The following is a 23916-nucleotide window of genomic DNA, read 5'->3' as shown; positions in this document are numbered from 1 at the left end:
CACAGCACGCAAAGTCCATTGCATGAGGCTGAATTCACCCCCTTGTGTCTGCTGTGATGTCCTTAAGCGCCCATCCAACTCCGGGTAGGCCACCGCCAGGATCCGGAACATCAGGGGGGTCATGGTGCGACGGGCACCCATCCCACGTTGGGAGGCCATCCCCAGCTGAGCCTCCGCCGTCTTCTTGCTGCAGCGGCGAATGTCCTCCCATCTCTTCCGGCAGTGGGTGCCCCGTCTATGGTGGGCCCCCAGGGTCCGGACCTCCTTGGCGATGGCACTCCAAATGTCCCTCTTCTGGTGGGCGCTGACCTACATGACATGCACAAGGAAAGAGGAACAGTCATTACCTACTGCACCGTCGTTGTAATTGGCCCCCTCCCAACTCTATCCCTGTGGCCCATTCATCCCCATGCATGACTGTTCTATGTACTCTGCCCCCTTCCCTCATCCACCCAGCCCTCTCCACCCAGGCCTAGCCCATACAACGTGCTCCCTGTGTACTAACCTGTTGGTCTGGAGGACCGTAGAGTAGCGTATACTGGGGGAGGACCCCATCCACAAGTTTCTCCAACTCCTGTGCAGTGAAGGCAGGGGCCCTTTCCCCAGGCGCAGCAGCCATCGTCGCTTCCAGACCGAGGTCACAGCAGCACTAGCAGTGTAGGTCCTCTCCTGTCGAAGGTCAGGTATCTAGTGATTGAACAGATAGAAAATGGTGGTGACGTCCGCGGCTGTGACGTCCGCGGCGGTGCGCATCATCACTGCCCGCGCACCTGTTCATTGGCTCCTGGGACCCATAGGGTCCAATGTTAACCAATGCAGCAGTGCGCCGCGCTCTACGACCGCCTACCGCAACGGTGTGCAACGCCAGCGCAGTTACCCCACAATTCCATTGTCCCATTTTAGAGGTCAGGCAGCCGCCATTTCAGGGGCCCACATGGCTTCATTTACTACTGCGTCTCACATACCGAGGCCTACACTCAAAACCTTTCCCGGATGGGTTAATTGTCTGGTGTAGTCTTGTGTATGACTGTGGGTACATACCTGGAGGAATGCTGACAGTTTTTTCGCTGTTGTCCTTCTTAGGCACCGTCAGTTGGGACATATTGGAAGATGGCGGAATCCACCGGTGTACCGACCGCTGGTGGACCTGTTGATAATGGAAGAGCGACATGTCATCGTGACCTACCGGTTTGACCGTGCCACAATCCGGGAACTATGTACCCAGTGGGAGCCTGACCTGATGTCACCAATCCGCCATCCGACTAGAATACCCCCTGACGTGCAGGTGCTGTCAGTGCTCCATTTCCTTGCAAGTGGGTCTTTTCAGACAACAGTAGTCATGGCATCAGGGATGTCCCAGCCTATGTTTTCCAACGTCTTGTCCAGAGTGTTGGCTGCCCTGCTGAAACACGTAAGGAGATACATCATTTTCCATGAGGTGGCGGATTTGCCTACAGTGAAAGGTGACTTCTATGCCCTCGGACATATCCCCAACGTCATAGGTGCCATTGATGGGACCCATGTAGCTCTGGTCCCCCCGCAGGAATGAACAGGTGTTCAGGAACCGGAAGAGTTATCATTCGATGAATGTCCAGATGGTCTGTTTGGCAGACCAGTACATCTCGCAGGTAAATGCAATGTTCCCTGGCTCAGTGCATGACGTCTACATCCTGTGGAATAGCAGCATCCATGATATGATGGGTGAACTCCAGAGGCACCGTGTATGGCTATTGGGGGACTCTGGTTACCCCAACCTGTCCTGGCTACTGACCCCAGTGAGGAATCCCAGGACCAGGGCAGAGGAACGCTACAATGAGGCCCATGGGCGGACTAGGGGGGTAATCGAGCGGACCTTCGGCCTCCTGAAGGCCAGGTTCAGGTGCCTCCATATGACAGGTGGGTCCCTATTCTACTCACCGAAGAAGGTGTGCGACATCATCATCGCCTGCTCCATGCTCCATAACTTGGCATTGTGACGCCTGGTGCCTTTTCTGCAGGAGGATGATCCAGATGACGGTGTTGTTGCAGCGGGGGAGCCTGGGGAGCCTGTGGACAGTGATGAGGAGGAAGCTGATGAAGATGAAAACGACAACAGGGAGTCAGTCATACAGCAATATTTTCAATGAGACACAGGTGAGTACAATTTCATGTTTCACATTATATTACATTTCACACGTCTACCTCTATCCTGTACCTACATTTCACTCCCTATTTGTTAACTGAGTTGTCCCCTTCCATTTCAGTTTCACTAATGTGTTGACCTACGTGTCAACAGCTTGCACCCTTGAAAGGCTTGTGAAGTGTGACATTGGTATGTTGACCTTCCAATGGCTAACCTTTTTTAACACTGTAATTGACAATACAAAGTTCACAATCATTGACTGACTCCAATATTATTGAAGTTTCAAGGGTGTTTATTGAAGTGCATAAAAATGTAGGGGGGTTGTGAAATGGGGAGAGGTCATGGTGGAATAATGTCCATGGCAGAGTCCAGTCTATTAGTCTCACAGGTACATTGCACACCTGGGCATTGGAAGTGGAGCTGGGGCAGTTCCAATCTGGACAGGGTAACAAAGTGGGACAGTGGGGGGACAATCAAGGTAGTCTTATTTCCTGGCGGGGGTCTTGCCATCTTGCTCTGTCCTGTTCCTGGATCTCAGGGCCCGCTTGCGTGGTGGTTGTCCGTCTGCAGGGGGTGGGGTGCTGGTGTGGTGGTCCTGTGGCGGGGCGTCCTGTCCACTAGCGCCGGCGGAGGTGGTGGGCAGTTCGTCGTCCTGGCTAGTGTCAGGGGCCCCTTGGAGTGCCACGGTGTCCCTCAAGGTCTTTTGAATGTCCATCAGCACCCCTACGATGGTGCCCAGGGCGGAGCCGATGGTCCTGAGCTCCTCCCTGAACCCCAAATACTGCTCCTCCTGCAGGCGCAGGGTCTCCTGCAACTTTTCCAGGACCGTTGCCATCGTCTCCTGGGAGTGGTGGTATGCTCCCATGATGGAGGATAGGGCCTCGTGGAGAGTGGGTTCCCTTGGCCTCCCTCTGTCGCACAGCAGCCCTCCCAGTTCCCCTGTGTTCCTGTGCCTCCGTCCCCTGGACTGTGTGCCCACTACCACTGCCCCCAGGTCCCTGTTGTTGTTGGGGTGGTGGGTTAGCCTGGGTGCCCTGTAGTGGTGGACACACCGCTGATTGACCTGTCCTGGGTAGGGAGGTATGGGTCCGCTGGGTGGGTGCTGTGCTGGTGTTCCCAGAGGGTGGCAGTTCGGTGTTGGGCTGTGGCTGGGCAAGGGGAACCGACTGTCCTGAGGCCCACGATGGTCCGGGCTGGTCATCAAGTTCCAGTAGGGCAGAGCTGCTGTCGTCACTGTGGGCCTCTTCTGGGGGTGGAGTGGTGTTGTCTGGACCCTCTGGTGTGGTGACGGTCCTTCGGGTTCCTGCAGGGGTATGAGAACATGATTATTGCATGTGTGTGTTTCATGGTGTGCAATGGATGGGTGTGCGTGAACCCCAGTGCAGGCATTCCTGTGTGGGGGCTTGTGTGGTGATGGTTGGGGGGTGTTGGGGGTCTGTGCAGTGGCATGCTTTAGTGATGGGTGTCCATGCTTAGTTGTGTCATGCAGGTCTTAGGGTTGGGATGGGTGGTTGGTGTTATGGGTAGATTAGTGAGGAGTTAGGGTGATAGGGGAGGGTGTGAGGGTGGGGGTGTGTGATGGCATGCAGGTAGGGTGGGGGATATGATAGTGAAGATTAGACTTACCAGTGTCCGTTCCTCCGATGACTCCTCCGAGGCCCTCAGGATGCAAGATGGACAAGACTTGCTCCTCCCATGTTGTTAGTTGTCGGGGAGGAGGTGGGGTTCCGCCGCCAGTCCGCTGTACCGCGATGTGGTGCCTGGGTACCGTTGAACGCACCTTCCCCCGTAGGTCGTTCCACCTCTTCCTGATGTCCTCCCTATTTCTTGGGTGCTGTCCCACAGCGTTGACCCTGTCGACTATTCTTTGCCATAGCTCCATCTTCCTGGCTATGGATGTGTGCTGTCCCTGTGCGCCAAATAGCTGTGGCTCTACCCTGATGATTTCCTCCACCATGACCCTGAGCTCCTCCTCGGAGAAGCTGGGGTGTCTTTGGCGTGACATGGGGTGATGTGTGGGGTGGTGTATGTGTTGATGAGTGTGGTGAGTGTAGTGGTATGTGGTGTTTTGTGCGTGGATGTTGTGTGGGTGATGGTGTAGTGTGCCTCTGTGTGATGGTGTTATCTATTCTGTGCTATATCTCTCTGGCCTTCGTCTCTAATTTGTGGTCGTAGGGGTTTGTGGGTGATGTGAGTGTGTGTTTTATATTGTGTTGGATGTGTGGGAGTGGTGTTTGTATGTGTATCAGGTGTGTGTATTTTGAATTGTCCTATGTGGCGGTGTTTTGGAGAGGTGTGTGTATTTTGAGCGCGGCGGTGTGTACCGCCAATGGAATACCACGGTTGAAAGACGTGGATTCGTGGGTCGTAATAGCATGGGCGTGTTTCTGTTGGCGTGGAGGTGGAGGATTTGTTTCCGCATATTTATCGCTGACCTTTGGTGTGGCGGAGTTGTGTGGGTGTCTGAATTTCGGCGGATTCCGTGATGTGTGTCATAATAGCTGTGGCGGTCTCCCGCCGCCACCGCGGTGTATTGGCGGTCTTCTGCACGGCGGTAAGCGGCTTTTACCGCCAATGTTGTAATGACCCCCATAGTCTGTGTTTTTTGGGGGGCCGGGGACGAGGGAGTAATCAACGCCCTGGACTTATTTTTAATATCAGAAGCACTAAATGGTCATTATTTGTCCATGATTACTGTGTCAAAATAGATCACCTCAGCCAGTAGGTCTTAGCAGCATTTCATAGCTATCCTTGGAGAATCAAGATATCCATGATTATGTGGACATCATGAATGCTGCCTCATACTGACTGACTGCACCACTGAAAAGATCTCATATCTGTGCTATGAGATCTAGGGTAGTATTTCACATTCTAGAGCAACACAGGTGATCTTCGATCCTGCAGAGTTTGGTACAGCTAGGAATAGGTGAAAGGATGCAGTGAGGATGAAGGCTGTCCATTGGCGACTGAGTTGGCCCTAACCTTTTTCATTCGTTTTCAGGTGTGATAATGTTAAGGTTCAGAAACCTGAGGAAGATGCTGTAGTAAAGAAGACTGTGCAAAGTGTTGGACAACATGGCTCCTTGCAGGAGAAACTCATGGAATTAAAAGGTGAATAAACATCCGATTGCAAGTTGTGACTCATCTAATGGAGAATCGTTCCATGGGCAGGATTATGCTCCTGGCCAGAACACTCCTGTGTCTCATAAATTAGACTTGATACAGAAATATATACTACTTCAAGTGTTATCCTTGTCCTGTAACATTTATTTGAGATTGTGTAGGAAGGGTGTGTAAGGACACCAGTGGATGTGTTCAGATACAGTTACGAGTTTCTAAGAAAGAAAAAAGTGAAAGAGACAAGACTTATGAGAATAAAAGATCAGAACAAGAATTGATGTGCTGACGATCATGATGGAACCACAAAGGGGTTATAGTGGGGAGAGCAGATTTTGCAGCTAATCTAAGGCATTTTCAGCCTATCTCTGGAACGCTTTGAGCCTTCTGAACAAAGTACTCACTACATCCATTTGATTGCACCATAGGCTTATGTTTCTTTTTGCATCTGTCCCAATGTCCTTCTTTAGAGGTCTTGACACCAGCTCTCGCTCCCTACTTACATGATGCCATCAATGCCGCTGAACATGGCATGTACCGGATTTCTATAAAAGAGGGGTGATCGCCCTCCTCTTGTACAAAGCCGCCCTGGATCCGGCTGTCATCAACAACAATACCTTCTTTCACAAAGGTGATGTAGCAGCACCTAGCCAAATCTGCTGGCTTACAACCTGAAAACGTGGGGCTCTCTGGGCTGTTGTCAGGTGGGGTTCCAAGCAAGCGACAGTACTGAAACGGTGCTTGTGGAGGCTCTGGAAGAGAGTTCAACAACGCAGGCGGCCTGTTATTGTTGGACCTATTTGTGGCTTTGATCAGTCATTCATGCTATTCATATTGACTGCTTGGCCGGCCGTGGGATTGATGGTTTCCCCCTAGAGGGGTTCAAGTTATTTTCTGCATGGATGCTGCCAAGTGGTGTCCGTTACCTTGCATGTGCATCACGCTTTAACCTTGGTATGGACTAATTTTTCTTTCCGGTTTTCTTTCTTTATTTCTCATACTTAGGAAACAGTTATAGAATACTTCGTATACGTCCTTATTATGGATATTATTTAGACTTTACTCAGGTGAGTTTGGGGGTCATTGATCTTATTTATTTACTACCCCTCTTTCTAAAGGGTCGGTATTGTTTTACTCAGGCATGCGAGAGACATGTTTTGATCATATGGGTTTTTTTGTATGGTTAATTTTCACAGATTTAAGATGGTTCTTAATGATTTTGGTGATACACGCAGACATAATCTAGTTGAGGTATGTTTCAAATTTGGCATTGTACTATTTATTATAAACGGGTGAGGTTGGTTATTCTGGCATTCTGCACTAGGTTAAACTATTAGCGCATGGCGCACTGTGGTGAAGACTAGGTTATGGGGTTTTCTTTCTCCTGATTGTGGGGACATGCACGCTCATATTATGATAAACCTTGTAAACATGGGTAAACCACATATATGTTCCAATCTAGATGCCTTTAGTATATGAATAATGGGGTTATCATAAAGGGTGTGTATTTTATTACGGTGAGATGACAATATCACAGTTCCCACCATATAAATGGTTACAAATAAGTCACAAATGGCATGCTTTCGGCCTTTGCTCTCACAAATCAGCATGATATAATATATTAAATGTCTGCTCTTGAAGGTCCTTGTACACAGATTATGAAGTTGTTATTGTTCTCATTTATTTTCAGCCCTGATGAAGTCTGTGAGAGTACTCTTCTCATAGGACGAAACACGTGTTGGCTGTATGTGCTACTTGATTTCTGACTTCAAGGCGGTGTTTGCTATATGAACACTGACGGCTGTTGATGTTATTTGGACACTGATTTGAATACTGTATTTGCTATATAAACACTGACGTCAAATGATAACTCTGTGACTATTATTATGAACTTCTCTGTTTCTAGAATAAATTGAGCTTGAAATTCTTTATATTATTAATGTCATTTTATATGACATACTGATACATTACTCTATTTGTAATATATATTCATGGGTGCCCTGACAGCTGTTTTTTTGTCACTGTGAGTTTCCCTGGAAACAGTAGAGAAATTGGGAAGATCCTCTTGCCAGGTGCACCATGTTAAGATTTGTATGTTAATGCTAATATGTGGACTCACTGTGAGCGCCTGTATCCTATGACTTGCTTCCTATGTGCTTTTTCTTTCGTGTCCGTTACCTTACTCTGTTCCAAAGTAGGGCTAATGGGCTGCAGGATTTCCCAATACATGGCACTCTGACCCTTTTCTTTCATATTTCTATGCAGTCAGTGGTAGAGATTATCAAGCTGATGATACTCAAATTCCCCTTCTGTCTGACAAGACCTTTTCAGCCACAGTCCTCCATTTAAGAAATCGCCTGGTTGCAGTTCACAGTTGCATGTCTATTCATTGGTGGTGAACCATTGTGTGGGACATAGATAGACTGAATTCCCTATTTGGAGAGACTAATCCAGCGGATTAAGAACATTAGGGTCTGGTTTGAAATCAGGGTGTCTTGAGTACCAATCCCTTTGGACTTCCTGCCTATCAACTCTGTGCACGTTGTGGAAAATTCTTTCTTTTTCCTCTGTGAAAATGCGCTCAGGTGGTTTAGACATTGATCTTCATCCATTGATTATTGTAATGCAGTCTCCTCGTGGCAGACACGTGAATCATCCAGAATGTGGCAGCCCAGCTGGAAGGTTCGTGTGTACATTTCACCATGCGTGCTGTGCACCCGCCATGGGCTCCCTATTCACTGCTGGATCGACTTTAAGGTGTTTTGCCTGCAGAATAAATTTTCAATTTTTCGGACATCGCACAGGTTAGTAATCTGATCTCACTGTGCACTCGATTGACATCACTGAGCTTCCCAATGGTGCCCTCATCATTGTGCCCTGATACAGAACTAAGAAATGCAGAGGCAGATCCTTGGGAACATTGGGACCCAAACTGTGAAGTGCCTTCCCATTGCCAATCACATGACTTCTGATTTCCAGGTTTTGAAGATGAGAATCAAAACCCACTTGTTTCTCTTACTTTGCTTCTTTCTCGGTCTGTAGGCTTTTTAGATTGAAAATTGCCCTAAAGTTAAATTAGTTGTATGAGAATAACTTTAATAACTGACGTTAAAGGAATAATAAAGAAAAATGAGGGAAATGGAGGCAGGTAGGTAGCAGACCTTTGGACCTAAAATATGACCATACACCCTTCATGTTGGCCAGAAGCTCCAATATCCTATCAAGCCTTGCTCTGGCTGTTGCTTCTTCAGATGCTAGATCATCAAGAAGCTGGTGCCGGGAAGGGGGGTGTTCTGTTAGTCACTTCGATGATGAATTCATAGCGCTTCAATGCCATGGCTGGAATGCGCTTTACAAATACATACAAATTCCATTGTAGAGAACTAGAATAACACGTGCATCACTTTTCCTTCATCATCCCCTACGGTAGGTAGTGGGTTAAGCAACAGAATAGTCGAAAATTACAAAACAGAAATAGGTTGATCACTGTTATTCAAGGCAGATTGATCCTCTCGGGTATCTGCTTTGGAGTTAAAATCCAGATGGTGTCTGGTAAACCTATAAGTTGCAATTTGAAATTGTCAGCAGTAGTAAAGTTTCTTCTTAAAGCTGCAGTGGCTGCTTTAATTTTCTGGGAATCCGTCTGGGGTGAACAGGTAATTTTGGTGGTTTTCTGATTGTAGAAACCTATGGAAGAAACAAAATCCATTTGTTAATCAGTTGTTCTAAAACTGTCCAAATGGTTTTACAGATAATAAACAGCTGTTTCATCGTTTTCAATTTATTAGTAAATGCAAAATGACTCTCCTAACATCGATCTCCTGAAACAGTCTTTCTGCTGGAGAAGGAAGAGTGTTAAGAATAAGTGGTAAAGAATATCTGAGTTTTAATAAAATATAAGCCCACTTTTATTAGGGGTCGTGTATGAATGGTAAACAGTGTACGGTTCCTGGGAACAAACTGCCTGTATTTAACCAAACCTGTTCACTGAGGTAATAGCTACTAGAAAAGCATATTTAAATTAAAGAAACAAACCAAATGGAAACTGGGTAACTTGTAGCCTGATAATCTCACCACCCAATGAGTTCCCTTAAGGGCTGCAGTTAGGTTGGTTGTCCGCAGCCCTGAGATTCAAAATGTGGGAGTCAAAAATAATTTTGTTTAAATCCATTCACAATTGTCCCAAGTTGTTTCCCAAAATACTTTGTATGCAATAATGTGTGTCCGATTATGCATTATTTGATAATATTATGTTTGATGGCATATGTGTATTTACAGCCACACATGCCATCAAACATAATATTAGCAAATAATGTATAATCTGACACACATTATTGCATAAAAAGTATACATACTTCGGCCTTCTAAAGTTGGGTCCAGAAGGTTGCAAGATGCTTGTCTTCAAAAAGTCTTTCGAGTCATGAGGTATAATAACTCTTCCTCTTGCTGGTAATTTGCATGGACATCGACTCCATTAGCAGAATGCTTTCTTCCGCCTTCGGGTCCGGTCGTGTTTTCACCGAGCTCCGGTTCAAGACAGTCGTAGGCCTCTTCTGTTCGGGAAACCTTTCCAATTCGTTGGTATTGTTCATTGAACACACAATTTCATTCCTTTGCGTTCGGGGACGAAAGAAACTCTCAGATTGACACGCGTCCATCAAGGCCCTCCAGCTGCACCCTTTGGGCTGCCATTTTCTCAATCCCATACCTCAAAGAATGATATCCTAATGGAACAGATTCCTTTCGGTTTCTCTCCTAAGTGCCACTCCAAATTTCCGCATACCAATCAGCACCAGGTCTGCAACCTCTGCTTGTTGCCGGAACATAAAGAAGATGACTGTGAGGCCTGTCAGTCTTCCGGGTCAAAAAAGACCCTGCGAGATCAGAGACCAGCCATCAAGAAATGCAAGGCAAGAAATAAAGGACATACCAGACATTTTCAGACACCAAGACACCATCCCCAAAACTGAACAAGAGCATCGGCTGCTGAAGAGGAGGCTTTTTCAATCCAGGGTTTGGACTCAGAAGCTGACATAACTCTCAAGATGCAGCAAATTCCTCCAGCTCAATCAACTGTGAGTAAAAGTCCCCCTGCTCCGAGCCGAACGCCATTAACCTCAGCATCGAAAGCTTCCACATCCCACTCAGCATGGACTGTTTCGGCACTGAAAAGATTGTCTGCCTCAGCTCCGACAACTTTGGCTCCAAGAGTCAAGAGCGCCTCTGTGCTGAAAAGAATGAGCATACCTACAGCCTCAGAGTCAAACACATCCAGAGCCTATCCTTCATGAGATGAAGCAACAGCTCCACACCAAGAAATCACAGCTTCATATCCAAACCACAGTCTGGGCGAGCTTTGGTAAAAGCTGTTGTTAGTGTACCTCCTAAATTACCTCTTTCTTTTGAAGAGGCTTTTGATTCACCTATGCCTCCAACCAAACAAAAAAGAATGGAGAAAGGCTTGGTTGAGATTCACCCACCTCTATCTAAATCTCCACCATCCCCATCTGATTCAATTGTTATCAAAGTTCAGATACCCACAGACTCTTTTGTGGTCTCTTATGCCAGGAAAAGAGCCAACTCACAAGCTGCTCATGATGCTCCGCCTCCTGACAAGGAGAATAAGCTCATTGATGCTTCTGGCAAGCGTGTTGCTGCTCAGGCAGCCAATCACTGGTGTATTGCCAATACACAAAGGCTACTTGCCAGATGCCATTGTGCCCACTGGGACAAAATGGGGGAACTTCTCCAGTATCTCCCAGCAGCACACATCAAAAGAGGCCAGGAACATTTTAGTGAGGGTCAATTAATATCTAAGAATTCTAATCTTTGTGCTTTAGACTGAGCCAACACAACAGCGAGAGGGATAAACACTAATGTCTTTTTACACTCGCATTCGTGGCTATGCATTTCCGGTTTTAAGCAGAGGTACAGCATACAATCTAAAATGTACTGTTTAACAAAGAACACCTTTCTTCCCACAAGTACATCAGGTTCTTGAAAAGATGAAAAAGCACAATGAAGTGGCAAAATCCATGGGAGAGCTCTAAGTCCCTGCCTTGCATATGGCTTTTCACAGGCTTCAATATAAGACAGCCTCCAAGCCCTCTACATCAGAAACTTTGTTGTCATACAGTGAAAGTCAACCTCAGACATCCTCTCAAAGAGGATTTTACAAAGGCTCCTATAAAGAAAACAACTATAGAGATAGGGGAAAAACACCTTCCCCTCGAACCCCTTCCACTGTCCCCAAGCAGTGACTCACTCCACCTTCCCTCTGATTAGCAAACACCTGTAGGAGGAAGCCTTCAGCTCTTTCTCCAACACTGGCAAACAATTACAATAGAGGAATCGGTGTTGGATATTATCCAACGTGGCTATTATCTGGAACTCAATTCCACAAAGCCAAACATTCCCCCTCACACTCTCAAACTTTCACCTGACCATGTCGCTCTCCTCAAACAGGAAGTGCAGGACTTACTGGCCAAAGGAGCAATAAACCCAGTTCCTCTGCAACATCAGGGAACAGGAGAATATTAACTACTTTCTCATACCCGAAAAGGACAGCTCCTTAAGACCTATCCTAGATCTCCAGCCTTTAAATCATGACATAATATCAGAACATTTTCACATGGTCACGCTTCAAGAGGTGATCCCATTGCTGCAACAGTGCAACTTTTTATCAGCACAGGATTTAAGAGGCGTCTGCTTTCACATTCCTGTACGCCCAGCAAATCGCAAATATCTCAGATTTGTGATAGCAGGACAACACTTCCAGTTCAAAGTGCTCCTATACGGAGTCACAACAGCATCAAGGGTATTCACAAAATGCCTAGCAGTTGTAGTAGCTCTGCTGCACAAGCAAAACAATTGTCTTCTCTTACCTAGACAACTAGCTTATCAAAGCCAGCACTCTCAATCAATGTTTGAATCATACTCATATCACAATAGACACGCTTCACCATCTAGGTTTCACAATCAATTTCCAAAAGTCATACATAAATCCACTTCGGCTAAAGCTCTATCAGGGGGCCACTCTCAACACCCATTAGGAATAGCCGACCCAAATGCAGCAATGATGCAGAATTTTCAGGACAATCAGTCATGAAACTTCTAGGAATAAAGGCTTCTTGCATTGCAATCGTACCACATTCCTGTCTTCACATGCATCCATTGCAGGAATGTCAGTCACGTCAATGGTCTCAGGCACAGGGCTATTTAGAAGATTTGGGACCAGATGTATCATTCTTTCAAAAAGCGATTGCCAAATTGCGAATCGCAATTAAGTAATCGCCACGGGAATGTATGAAACTCCAGGAATTTCATATAGCGATTCGCTAGGGCTCGTAAATGGACCTACCTCAATATTCATAAGGTAGGTCGCTATTTGCGACCCATTGCGCATGGCTACAATCACAGGAATGGTGGCCTGCTGGGCTCAGCAGACCACCATGTCTGTGATTGCTTTTAAATAAAGCAATCTTTTTAAAAACGGGATGTGTTTAAAAATGAAATGTTTTCTTTTGGGACCACTGCCTGCTCCTAAAAATGTTTTTGCATGCCTTCACAAAGGGGAAGGGGTCCCCAAGGGTTTGTGATCGCAAAAATGTTTGATACATCTGGCACCTAGTGTTGGTAGACAGTGGCACCTATCGCTCTCTGCAGTGGTGGAACAAAACCAGCCTTCTGACATGGTGCCCTTTCCTGTACCCAGTTCCACAGATCATTCTGACAACGGACACTTCTCACACAGGGTGGGGTGCTCATTTCCAGGGACCTCACAGTCCAGGGTTTTTGGGATCACACACAGCAGTGTGCCCATGGGACTACCTAGGGCCTACCTTAGGGGTGTCTTACATGTAAGAAAAGGGAAGGTTTAGTCCTGGCAAAAAAGACAGGGGAGACCGCACCAAGGATGCCAGGTCTAACATAGACATAGACCTATTCGCAACAAAAGAAAATGCAAAATGCTCAAACTTCGCCTCCAGGTTCCCACATCTGCAGTTTAAGGGCAATGCTCTGTGGATAAACTGGTCATGGATATTTGCTTATGCTTTTCCACCTGTTAGAAATGCAGTCTCTAGTTGGCTATGGTTTGCACCCTATCCCAGTAGAGACCCTCACTCTAGTTAGGGTAGGGGAGTCACAGAGCTAAGATATCCCCTGCTCACCACCTTGGAAGCTTGGTGAAAGCAATCAGGCTTATCTCAGAGGCAATGTGTAAAGTATTTGTACACATACACACTAACACAGTGAAAACACCAAAGACATACTCCACACCAATTTAGAAAAATAGCAAATACCAAAACAACAAAAATCCAACATATACAACTGAAGATACAAACTTTCAAAGATTAAATCCTAGTATAGCGCTTAGAAACACAATAGCTCCAACTGGGGCTATGACGGCGTCTTGATGGAGTCGTTTCTAATAGTCCGACGTCACTTGTAAGGGTGTGTGGGCTGGCCATGGTGTCGCAAAGACCCCGGGTACAGTACCTTGGAAAATGAGGAAATAAAGACGATGCACGGAGTCGGGGAGGTGAGGCATCACTGGAGCCGGTGCGGCATCAGTTCCTTAATGCTACAGAGGAGGTGTTGGTTCCTTACTTCTAGGCAGGAGAGGTGAGGCATCTTTCCTTGCGGTTGCGGGGGGGGTTATGAGGCAGCGGTTCCTTACAATAGGGCGGGGTCAATGAATCCAGCAGGTCAAGGTACAAGGCGTCAACTTTGCGTTGTCGTGATCACACCACAGGGCCACAGGTGCTGCGGCGGAGTCGGGTGTCACGGACGTCAGTGACACAGCACTAGGGACTCGCGCTGTGGAGGGACCTTGATGGCTCTGCGGCGGCATCTTGCCTCTGTTGCAAGTTGAAGTTGTTGCACTCAGCAGGGACCACAACTCTGGTGCAAGTGGGGGCGCAGAGTTTGAGATCGCCACCAGTTCCAATTCCCTTTAGAGTCACTGTGCTTAGTTTCTTCTTGGTTGCACCAGAGCTCACTTCCAAGGGTTTGGCACCACTTGGCAGATTAAGGGGGTCATTCTGACCCTGGCGGTAAAATCCGCCAGGGCCGGGGACCGCGGATGCACCGCCAACAGGCTGGCGGTGCATCCCTGGGCATTCTGACCGCGGCGGTACAGCCGCGGTCAGAAATGGGAAACCGGCGGTGTACCGCCGGTTTCCCGCTGCAATGGGGAATCCTCCACGGCGGCGCAGCTTGCTGCGCCGCCATGGGGATTCCGACCCCCTTACCGCCATCCTGTTCCTGGCGGTTTTGGCCGCCAGGAACAGGATGGCGGTAAGGGGTGTCGTGGGGCCCCTGCGGGCCCCTGCAGTGCCCATGCCAATGGCATGGGCACCTCAGGGGCCCCCTAACAGGGCCCCACAAAGATTTTCAGTGTCTGCTTTGCGCTTTGCCACTGCACCCGTCGCACCCTTTCCACTCCGCCGGCTCCATTCGGAGCCGGCATCCTCGTGAAAGGGGGTTTCCCGCTGGGCAGGCGGGCGGCCTTCTGGCGGTCGCCCGCCCAGCGGGAAACTCAGAATAACCGCGGCGGTCTTCTGACCGCGCAGGGGTATTCTGGCGGCTCCCGCCGGCCCTGCGGTTACCGCGGCCGGCGGGAGTCAGAATGACCCCCTAAGTCTTTGATGGCCCTGAGACTTCTTAACAGGAGGCAAGCTCAGTTCAAGCCCTTGGAAAACCTTTGGAAGCAGGCTGTAGAAAACAAAGTCCAGTCCTTTTACTTCATGGCCAGAAGCAACAGGCCAGCACAGCAAAGCGACAGGCAGAGTGGCAGTCCCTCGTACAGCATCCAGCTCTTTTTGCTGACAGAGGGGGTCATTCTGACCCCGGCCGGCGGCGGAAGCCGCCGGCCTGGCTGGAACCGCCAGAATACCGCTGCGCGGTCAAAAGACCACCGCGGGTATTCTGGGTTTCCCGCTGGGCTGGCGGGCGACCGCCAAAAGGCCGCCCGCCAGCCCAGCGGGAAACACCCTTCCATGAGGATGCCGGCTCCGAATGGAGCCGGCGGAGTGGAAGGGGTGCGACGGGTGCAGTTGCACCCGTCGCGATTTTCAGTGTCTGCATGGCAGACACTGAAAATCTTGGTGGGGCCCTGGCATGGGCACTGCAGGGGCCCCCAGGGGCCCCACGACACCCCATACCGCCATCCTGTGCCTGGCGGCCAAAACCGCCAGGAACAGGATGGCGGTATGGGGGTCGGAATCCCCATGGCGGCGCAGCAAGCTGCGCCGCCATGGAGGATTCCCAGGGCAGTGGAAAACCGGCGGTACACCGCCGGTTTTCCGTTTCTGACCGCGGCTGTACCGCCGCAGTCAGAATGCCCAAGGGAGCACCGCCAGCCTGTTGGCGGTGCTCCCGCGGTCGTTGGACCTGGCGGATTTTACCGCCAGGGTCAGAATGACCCCCAGAATGTCCTCAGTCCAAAAGCGTTCTAACTTTATGGGATCAGAGGTACAGTACTTATTCCCATTTCTGTCTTTGAAGTAGGAAAACTTCAAAACTAAGTCTTTGTAGTGTGCGAGACCGTGCCTTGCCTGCCCTAGCCCCAGTCACACTCCGGAAGGGTGGAGACTGCTTTGTGTAAGGACAGACACAGCCCTAGTCAGGTGCAAGTGTCAGCTCCTCCCATCAGTCTAGCTCAGGAAGACCCATCAAGTAATGCAGGGCACACCTCAGCTCCTTTTGTGTGAGTTTCTAGAGTGAATGCACAAACAGCCCAACTATCATCCCAACCCGGATGTGTATTCCACAGCCAGGCAGAGGCAGAGAAAGGTTAAGCAAGAAAACACCCACTTTCTAAAAGTGGCATTTTCAAACTTGCAACTCAAAACCCAACTTCACCAAAAGATGTATTTTTAAATTGTGAGTTCAGAGACCGCAAACTCCATATCTCCATCTGCTTCCAATGGGAAATTACACTTTAGAGATATTTCAAGGCAATCCCGATGTTGTACTGTGGGAGAAATAGGCCTTGCATTAGTGAAAAATGAAATTTGCAGTATTTCACTATCAGGACATGTAAAACACACCAGTACATGTCCTACCTCTTAAATACACCTCGCCCTGAGCAGAGGGCTACCTTGGCCTACCTTAGGGGTGACTTTCATGTAGTAAAAGGGAAGGTTTGGGCCTGGCAGGTGGGTGCACTTGCCAGGTCGAAATGGCAGTTTAAAACTGTACATACAGAAACTGTAGTGGCATTTCTGAGACATGTTTGCAGGGCTACTCGTGTGGGTGGCACAATCAGTGCTGCAGGCTCACTAGTAGCATTTGATTTACAGACCCTGGGCACACATAGTGCTCTTTACTAGGGACGTACTTGTGAATCAAATATGGATAAACCAATCACCAATATAATTTAGACAGGGAGCACTTGCACTCACGCACTGGTCAACAGTGGTAGAGTACCCAGAGTCCTAAAGGCAGCAAAAACGAAATTCAGCACCGGATCAAAGAGAGCAAAAAGACAGGGCAAACCACATCAAGGGCTGACAGATTTAACACCTGTCCCTCTCCTTCGTATCTGGTTTGGAAACACAGGCAAATGTCTCTCATATTGATTCTGGTGGCACCCACATGGGCCTGAAAACCATGGTTCACTACTCTATTAGGCCCCACAAGAAGCTTCTCCTCGACCTGGACCTTCTCACTCAGAACCATGGTCAAATCAGACACCCACATTACATGGAGTTGAATCTTCCAATTTGGCTCCTGAAGTCATAGAATTTGGGTGTTTAAACCTACCTCAAGAAAGTATGGATATTCTTAAGGAAGCATGTAGACCAACTACTTGAGCATGTTATGCAGGAAAGTGGAAACACTGTACATATTTACATTGCTCAAAATTGGGATCCCTTCCAAGTGTCATTGCTAAATATCAGCTTGTATCTTCTTCATTCGCTAAAGGCAAACTTAGCATACACTTAGTTATAGCTGCTTTCCTTCAGAACAGACAACATTCTACTCTTCACAAAATCCCTGTTATTAAAGCTTTTATGGAAGGGTTTAAAAGAGTGATACCGCCAAGACTACCCCCAGTGCCTTCTTGGAGAACTAATGTGGTCCACACTAGACGCATGGGCTCACCATTTGAACCATTACACTTGTTGTTTACAATTTCTATTGTGGAAAGTCTTTTTTTTTTGGTTGCAATCACTTCCCTTATATGTGTCAATAAGCTCCATGCACTAACTTTACAAGAACCTTTTTTCCAAATTCCCAAGGATAAAGTGGTTCTTATTATCAATCCAAATTGTTTACCAAAAGTGGTATTTCATTTTCATCTCAATCAGACAGTTGAATTTCAGGTCTTTTTTCCCCAATTTGATTCTGTTGCTGAAAGAGCCCTCCACATGTTATTTGTGAAAAGAGCACTTATGTTCTACATTAATAGGACCAAAACCTTTCGATTCTACATTAATAGGACCAAAACCTTTAGAAAAACAAACTTTTAATGCCTTTTCTCCACCACACAAAGACAACCCTATCACTAAATCCACTATAGCAAGATAGATTGTCTAATGTATCCATAGTTGCTATTCAAAAGCCAAAAGGCCACTACCTATTCTCCCTAGAGCACATTCAGCTCGTAAAAAAGGTGCATCTATGGCCTTTTTAAGTAACATTCCCATAGCTGACATATGTAAAGCAGCTACATGGGCTACACCACACACTTTCACTAAACATTATTGTGTGGATGTTTTAGCACACCAACACGCTAATGTAGGTCAAGCAGTGCTACATACTCTTTTTCAAAACACTACAGCACCAACAGGTTAGCCCCCGCTTTTTTGTAGGCACTGCTTTAAAGTCAATGCAGAGTATGTGTATCTACAGCCACACATGCCATCAAACGGAAAATGTTACCCAGTAAGCATCTGTTTGTGGCATGTAGTGCTGTAGATTCACATGTGCCCACCCACCTCCCCGACCACTTGTGTCTGTAGTAGTCTTTTTACACATTTACATGCATGGCCTTACACTACACTCCATTCAGAACCACCTGCGGGAAAACCATCTGATAATGGAGTCAATGTCCTTACAGATTACCAGTACCTCACTATACCTCGTGACTCAAAAGACATTTTGAAGAAAAACAACTTGCAACCTTCTGGACTCAACACTAGATGGCAGAAGTATGAAAGCATGCGAACCTACAGCACTTTATGCACAAACAGTTGCTTACTGGTAAAGTATCATTTTCCTTCTCATCACTAAACACATTACAGCCAATGTGTTTCTCTTTACTGAACAAACGAGCTTCTTCAGGGCTTTAAAATTGCAAAAACAAAGATTATGTACATTCGCTTTTATAATTAAAAACATATAAATAACACCAAACACACCTTCAGAACTGGCACTATTTAAGTATCTATATCCTCCAGCAATCTGTCTGCCCAACCAGTCGAATGTTGAGGAGTCCCATTGTTATGCGTCAAGTACAACAGTATTTGCTGAGCAAGAACATAACTAATGCTGGTGAGAATTATTAATGCTCTCACACCACAGATACTGCTATCCTAGTGAGGGTTTTTGTGAATATCAGCACAGCTGTGTCTGCTGTTTATATGTTCTCTCTAATTGAAGCCTTGTTGATGATTTTACCATGTGATATGTGTTCTAAAAAGTCCCATTATTATTTCTCTGGATATGTCTGAAGACTTGTGCAGAAACCTGGCTCTGTATATACAATACCAAAGTAAGGTATAGTGTACACAGAGTCCAGTGGATCCCCAGTGGCTTTACAGAGGCTAAAGTAGATAATACTAATGCTCCCGTTGTGGTAGAGTGGTCGCGCATTAGGCTCATCACAGGATAGTGCAAAGCATTTGTTGCACATACACAGTCAAGAAATGAGGCACACACTCGATGACTAACTCAAGGCCAATGTTTTTATATAGTGAAAATCTACTTTGTTACTTAATTTCTAGAACCAAAAGGATCTTTGTTGCAGGTAAGTACAGTTTCAAGGATGTATCACTCAAATGCACTTTGTTTAGAATTCACAGATAAAAGAGTTTACAGGTAAGACTTTTCAGTTTCTTTAAGTTTCTAAAGTAGACGCAGTGCAATTTCTCATAGAAAGCAATGCAGTCCTAGTGGAGGAAAAGTGTTAACACGGTTTACAGGTAAGTACTTGACTTACGATCCCAGTCTTCGGGGGTTAGGACGTCCACAGGTCAAGGTTCAAGTTGACCCCAAAAGTGCACTATCACCAACACAGGGCGGGCCTGGTGCAGAGGTCAAAGTTGGTGTTGGGTTTTTAATAGAATCCTATGGAGACTGGGGGCACTCGGAAAGGGCATTTAAAAAGGACAATGGTTGAGAGGGATATTCCTCTCCAAGGGTTAAAGCATTTAGGGAATCTTCATCAGTAAAGTATCACAATCAGCAGGCATCAGGACAGCGTCTGAAGTCTGTAAGGGTCTGCTCAGGACTTACTCAAAAGTTCAAATGGCTATCAGTATTTTTTTATTCACAGCCCATTCTGATTCCTCAAAGGTATCAGTTCATGTCACGTTGAATTAGCAGCATTCAATGGGAACTAACTGTATGACTCCAAATTGAAACAGTCCAATTTCTTCCCAGGCCTGTCATGGGAACATCTTCCATCCATGTGACTCCACGCATGTTTGAAACAATTGTATACAAAACCAGTCCATGTTTCACACTGTTCTTCCCTCAATGACACTATGCTACATTCCCTCTACACTTAATAGGCTCTGTTACCAACTAGCCAAGATTCTCCTAGAAGAAAGTTCACGTTGGGGAATGAATCAATGTTTAGAACACATTCAGAAATTACAAGCGTCAAGATGCAAGATCAGATATGAAATGTTTTAAATTAATACTTTTTAGCAAAACACGTTATATGCGCATTATAAATTCACCATTAATAATATTTCATCAATATGAATAATACATTTCATTTAAATGGAAAAGCTTTGTTACTGCATTTCAGCACATCAGAGAACTGCATTTCTCAAACTTGCACATATTTATAAACTCTTATCATTTTACTAATCACTAGAAATTCAATATTGTTTCTATATGCTCTCTTAGTCTAGAGTCTAAATTACATTTGTATCCTTCTACCATGTGGTTTAATTCAAAAGGCACCTAAGTCGAACTCTGAAATACAAGCAATTGCATGTCAGTGCCACTTTCTGCGTTAGTTTTCCACACTATTACTTTCATAAACATGAACTGTCACATCTGGATGACGTTTGTGACACAAGGGACATCACAAAATTTTAACCTCTACCATGGGTGATGTAGAATTAAATATATTGAGATGATGAACTATGTACTTCCAACTTGCAAGGTTCCAGTAGAGATCAATTGGCCGGTATGCTTCTAGGTGTGAACTGGTGTTTCCTGTACCATCTACTCTAACTGTGATCTTTGGATATTCTTCTGTAGTGCTGACATTTTATAGAGAGTAGAGTCTAGAGAGTGCTGAAAGGAGGGTGGGGTGAGCTGTGTAGAGGTGAGCTGGGTGAGGGCAGGAGTGTAGAGATGAGGTTTGAGTGGAGTAAAAAGTGGACAAGACGTGGATTATGCAGGATTGAATGTATGAGTAAGATGAGGGTTTGAGGGGAAGGGCGGATAAAGGATTGAGGTGAGATTTGGTATTGACAGTGAAACCATTTGGAATGTAATGTATTTTTTTTCCTCTCTACAGCAACGTTTTCTGCAGAATTGGGTAAGTTTGTTGAATAGATTGAAATGTCTGTGTTTATTTAATGCCACATTTTCTCCAATTTCATAAATCCTCAATGTTATTCTTACTTTCAGATTGGAGATACGCCAAAAGTTGTTCAAGTGAGTTAAAATAATTCATATTGTCACCCTCAGACTCTAAACTCTTCCTGGGGACTTCTGAGTCACCAAGGGGAGGGGTGGCGGGATGGGAGTGGGATAGCGAGAATTAGTTGCATTCAAACCAGATCCTGAAAGTGGTGATGACAACTTGGGATCATGGGACAAGCGATGACAAGTTGGTTTTATAGGATAAAACGTGACACCTGTGCCCACAATTACCATCCTACCTAACATCTTAAACCCTTGAATTAAAGGTCAGCACAAATTATCAGACTTGTGACTGAGACCCCAAATACATTGATAGGTTTGGTCTTGGGTCTTTTGGTTCTGCTTTGTCGAATTGCCCGCATCTCCTTAGAGTGTTAATACTCTCCCACTTCAGTGTCACTAAGGTCATTCTCTTTAATAGCATTGCCCCACAAACATACCATTTGCCCAGAGCTTGGTGAGTAAGGAAAGATGCAGTCCTCCAACTAAAAATGGTACTAGTTTCCCACAGTTCAACATACCCGGGACCTACAAGCCTGCAAAGGAACTACAGAAAGCACATTTTTGGGCCCAGGTTTTCTCTCTGAAAGCCCAAAAAAGTCTGCTAAATATCTGACTCAAACACCCCTTGATATTTTTAAAAAAGTGACATCCTGCCAGCACCATACGTGACCTCCATCAACATTCTTGGATTGAAGAATCATCACAGAAAAAATTTCATACATTTCATACTAGGCTTTGTACTTTCACATACTCAATCATTAACCAGGAAATCCTCATCCATTCAGAATTAAATCAGTGGGATTTTTACAGGTTGATATTACTTTGACTGTTGCTGAACTTACACTATCCAGTCACTTCTGTGACCCTATTCGGACAGCCCTTGTGAGGAACATAAAAAACTGACTAATCTCCATAGATAATGCAGATGATAAGAGAGATTAAGAGCCTTACTTAGACTGTAGAGGACAGTAATTCCTCTGCCATGGCGTGCCATATTTGTCAATCGTATTTAGAGTTTGACGGATGAACCGCCATACCAGTAGAAGGATGGCGGTGTTCTTTAGTCCCCTGTGTTCAGTTCCTCCATCCACATATAAACCTACATTGAGGTTAGTATATCAGTCATTTAGCCCCAGTATTTAGAGTTGTCTGACAGTGTGATGGTCGCGCCGTCACAACGGAGGGCAGCAATGGGGGGCCGGGATTTACAATGATGGATGTGTCTATGGAACACACCTGTTGCCAACACCTACCGCTCCCACGACAAGAGAGGTCTAGAAATATGAACGTGGCTTGCAGAAGACTCTCAGATTCACAGAGGGCATTGTGGGAATTCCAGGCCAACTGGACACTTGTAAGTACCAGAAGACTGGTAAGTACAAACACAATTTCTAGATCAGTAACAAGCCCACCCTTTCTTCACTCTGGGATCCCCGATTCCGTAGCATAGCTGTCTAGTGGCAGCTGATTTACACATGAATATTACCAGATATCTATGACACCTCACACCAGTCTCTATATAATTACAAACTTCTATTTCATCATGCTGGGACCCCATGCTCCTTACCACAAGTTCCATTAGGAAATCATTCAAACAGGTGTGCTATCAGATTTGTGCCACATATCACACCAGTCTGTGGGTTAGGGTAAAGTATATCAATCATGCAGCACATACCAATCCTGAGGAGGCATTACACTGCAATATGATGAATAGGCGTGAGCCAGACAATACCATGGCGCACATAACCTTAAGCTGTAACAGTGACTAGGTTGGTGGTGCATAGTGTATGTGCTACTCTGCTTTCAAAGGAAACCTCACATCCTTCACCCTCATTTAGACTAAATGATTACTGATAACTATAGATGGGCACATGGTGTATCCAGAGATGTGAACCAAAGCAGGATCATCAGAAGGGAGGGGACATGGGCTATTAATTGGAATGCGGCCCATTCACTTGGGTACCAAGTGACTGGGCGCCAGATATTTGGCATAGTTGCTGATTGGTAGCAGCAGGTCATGCACAACATAGGAGCTATTTGAGGAGGCCACAATAATTCACATCATCTTGGAGAGGAAGAAAATAACACACGACTAACTGCATGCATTATTAGCCTAAAAGGTAGGAATTGCAATATGAGAGTGTGCAGGTGGCACAAATAGATGTGATGTTTATGAAAACAACACAAGCTACATCCAAACTTTAAGGGTGTAGGCCATGGTGGTAATTGGCCATGAGCATTAACCACGTAATGTTGCAACTAGGGCACAAAACCCCCAACAACTAGTTAACCACACAGATTACTGGAAAGCTATATTCCACAAACATATAAGTGGAGGATAACTAATCAAGAAGAAGCCACACACTTCCCATCACAATGATATGTTTTTGCAACTTCAAAAGCAAATACTGCTGAGTTTTAGAAACCGTAAATTCTCAGGCAAAGTGCAGGCTGAGCCAATTTACCAGCCTGAGCTAGGGAATCCACCAGACTGTAACCCACAAACAACTTAAGCATTAGTGGATGATGGTGCAAACAGGGGAATGAACAGTCCGGTTGAACTTCAGGGTTAAGTTTTGCATTTGTGAGTTCTAAAACTTTCACCATGGATTGACACACACCAGATAACCACAATATATATTTAATATACTTTGTCTTGATCTACTTTAGATTATTATTATATAAATAGATGTGACTATAAAAATTAACACTAGTGTTAGCAGTGAAAGAGACTCATTAACAAAATATTGCAAAGAATTGCAATATTGAGAAGGTATTCAGTAATTCACTGGATTGAATGATGAAATCAGCCCTTGGTAACCAGCCTCTCATTTCCA

At 45.9% G+C, this 23916-nt stretch overlaps 1 pseudogene; it reads left to right on the top strand.

Moving 5' to 3' along the window:
• The window catches only part of LOC138299182 (E3 ubiquitin-protein ligase TRIM39-like), a 192854-nt pseudogene that overhangs the window by 106770 nt on the left and 62168 nt on the right, over positions 1–23916 (top strand).

Source organism: Pleurodeles waltl, chromosome 6 (assembly GCF_031143425.1).
Source record: "Pleurodeles waltl isolate 20211129_DDA chromosome 6, aPleWal1.hap1.20221129, whole genome shotgun sequence".
NCBI classification, from domain to species: Eukaryota; Metazoa; Chordata; class Amphibia; order Caudata; family Salamandridae; genus Pleurodeles; species Pleurodeles waltl.
The sequence above is the reverse complement of the archived record's forward strand: the minus strand, read 5'-3'. Positions and strand labels throughout refer to the sequence as shown.